The sequence below is a fragment of the Psammomys obesus genome, unplaced genomic scaffold (assembly GCF_907164565.1).
Source record: "Psammomys obesus unplaced genomic scaffold, mPsaObe1.curated_primary_1811, whole genome shotgun sequence".
Taxonomy (NCBI): domain Eukaryota; kingdom Metazoa; phylum Chordata; class Mammalia; order Rodentia; family Muridae; genus Psammomys; species Psammomys obesus.
The window spans coordinates 22,037,111-22,038,781 of record NW_026585689.1 but is presented as its reverse complement, the minus strand read 5'-3'; positions in this window follow the sequence as shown (position 1 = coordinate 22,038,781).

The following is a 1,671-nucleotide window of genomic DNA, read 5'->3' as shown; positions in this document are numbered from 1 at the left end:
ACAAGTCAGTTCTGCTTCAGACTTCCAAGTGCTAGAGTCACAAGAGTAAACCACCATTCCTGTTTTAAAGGGTTTTCTCTGTGCAATTTCCAGTAAAACGAGACTGCAATCAACTGTTTTTCTTGGCATTTTACAATTATCACTATCAGAACTTTTGTGTGTGTGTGCATGTGTCCATGCTAAATTAGTGTGTTCATGCAGAAGTGTGTCTATGCCTTCCTATGTGTGTGTGTGTTTATGTCTACATGTATATATATATATATATGCATGAACATGGAGTCCAGAGCCCAGTTTGTGTGTTCTCTAGAAATTGTTCTCTTTGTTTGTTGTTTTTCTTAAATTTTTATTTATTATTTATTACCATTTATTCACTTTGTATCCTGGAATTGGCCCCCTGCCTTGTCTCCTCCCAGTCCCATCAGCCATCTTTCTTTTCTTCCTCTCTCAGTCCCATGATAGGGGAGGTCGTCCTCCCCTTCTATCTGACCCTAGCCTATGGGGTTTTATCAGGCCTGGCTGTATTGTCTTCCTCCGTGATGACCTGGTAAGGTTGCTCCCCTCTCAGGGGGAAGTGATGAGAGAGCCTGTCACTGAGTTCATGTCAGAGACAGTGAGAAATGGTTTCCCACTGGGACCACTGCTCACTGACTTGGCTAGGTCAGAAAATCATGATCTATGTTGGTTTTCTGGGTTGAAGTCATACCACCGGTCTTGTGTGACAAATGTCTTATTGGCTGCATATTTTATGTATTTTAATTCTGAAATCTTTAACTGTTTTTATTAGATTAGTTTCAACAAATGACATTTCTAAATGGTATATGGAGTTTTGAATATATAATTTTGGAGGCATGAATGTGGTTAAAGTTCAAAGAAGTTGAAATGGCATATGATGTACACTAAGGCTAGAAATAATGGGGATCATTTCCACTCTAAAGTATGGTGCACCACCTTCTCCTTAAGGAACAATAGACAGTTAATTGTTGCTGCTTTAAGAAAAAATGGGGAACAGAGCTAAAGAGAGAATTCTCTGTAGAGGAATATCGAATGGCAGAGAAGCACTTAAAGAAATGCTCAACCTCATTAGCCATTAGGGAAATGCAAATCAAAACAACCCTGAGATTTCACCTTACACCCATCAGAATGGCCAAGATGAAAAACTCAAGGGACAACACATGCTGGAGAGGTTGTGGAGAAAGGGGAACCCTTCTCCACTGTTGGTGGGAATGTAAACTTGTACAACCACTCTGGAAATCAATCTGGCGCTTTCTCAGACAACTAGGAATAGCGCTTCCTCAAGATCCAGCCATACCACTCCTAGGCATATACCCAAAAGAAGCTCAAGTACACAAAAAGGACATTTGCTCAACCATGTTTGTAGCAGCTTTATTTGTAATAGCCAGAAGCTGGAAACAGCCCAGATGCCCCTCAACTGAAGAATGGATGCAGAAACTGTGGTACATCTATACAATGGAGTATTACTCAGCAATGAAAAATAAGGAAATCATGAAATTTGCAGGTAAATGGTGGGACCTGGAAAGGATCATCCTGAGTGAGCTGTCCCAGAAGCAAAAAGACACACATGGTATATACTCACTCATATAAACATACAACATAGAATAAACCCACTAAAATCTGTACATCTAAACAAACTAAGCAAAAGAGAGGACCCTA